Below are 1,315 nucleotides of genomic sequence, written 5' to 3' on the forward strand. Positions count from 1 at the left end.
TGGGAGATGTGTGCTGAAAGTAGAAAAAGGACCAAACATAATGATTTTTAGTGTCTGTAAAGCAAACAATAATGTCCAAAAGGAGAGAGAGAGAGAGAGAGAGAGAGAGAGAGAGAGAGAGTAAAAGGAAAATTGTTTGCCATAAAGGCAGGGAAGGGGGAGGATGTGGGAGAAGGGATACTGGGGCCTTTGGTGGTGGAAAATTTACACTGGTGAAGGAATGGGTATTAGATCATTGTTTGACAGGAACTCAAACATGAAAAAAAAACACATGATTTTTACCCTTAAAATTTGTATTTCTAAAAGTCCCTTAGTCTATGTATCACTTGATCACTTAATCACTTGACATCCATTAACTCATTGATTTGCTCGAATGGGCACCAGTAACATCCCCATTTGTCCCTGTCATGTGCGAGTGTATACCAATTACATCTGATAAGAATAGATACTACATTTGATCTTAGCCAAAAGGCCGAGAAGCGATTACCAATGACATCTGAAAGGGCCTCAAACAGATAGTTCAGGTCTTGACAAAGAAGTCTGACCATCTCGTAGTTGGGCAGCCACACAATCTTTTGATGTCCATTGGAATCCAGTCAGTAATAGCTCTAGTCCAGCAGTCATCTCCAAATTGCATTACATGTCCAACCCATCTGATTTTTTACCCATTAGCAAATGAGACAGCGTCCTGATTCTTGATTGTCAATGGAGGTCAGAATTCCGGATTCTTTCTCTCACTTGAGTAAAGGTTGATACTCCAAGCATAGCTCTTTCGATTCCTCTTTGGCAGACCCAAATAACATTCTCATACTGTTTTCATAGGGCCCAGGTCTCTGAGGCATATGTTAATGCAAGTAAGAAGAGTGGAATCGAAGAGATGTCCCCGATGCTGGAGGTTCTTTGTTGTCTTAGCTATTTCTTCGATGCTCTTGAAGGCATTCCAACTCACTCTCTTCCTCCTGAGCAACTCAGGTGCCAGGTCATTCGTCATGTTGACTTCTCAACCTAGGTACACATAACTGTTGCATTCGAAGATGTTTATTCCATTGAGCGAATGGAACGTCAGGAATGAGTCCCTTTCTCATAAACATTGTCTTCATGAGATTCAGCTGCAGTACAACATTTACACACTCATGGTCGAAGCTGGCGAGTATTTGTGTCGCTTGGCTAATATTTGGTGTTATTAAAATGATGTTATCAGCGAAGCAGAGGTGGTATAGTTGCTGACAGTCTATCTTCTCTCCCATTCCTTCCCATTCCAGTTATCACATGACATTCTTGAGGGTGGCACTGAAGAGTTTCGGTGCAAAGGTAT

The 1,315-nt window shown here is 41.6% G+C and overlaps 1 pseudogene; it reads right to left on the reverse strand.

Moving 5' to 3' along the window:
• Nucleotides 1-271: 271 nt before the first annotated feature.
• On the reverse strand, nt 272-484 carry LOC130044618 (uncharacterized; annotated as a pseudogene).
• Nucleotides 485-1,315: the final 831 nt, after the last annotated feature.

Source organism: Sorex fumeus, unplaced genomic scaffold, assembly GCF_029834395.1.
Source record: "Sorex fumeus unplaced genomic scaffold, SorFum_2.1 ptg000122l, whole genome shotgun sequence".
In the NCBI taxonomy this organism is placed as follows: Eukaryota; Metazoa; Chordata; class Mammalia; order Eulipotyphla; family Soricidae; genus Sorex; species Sorex fumeus.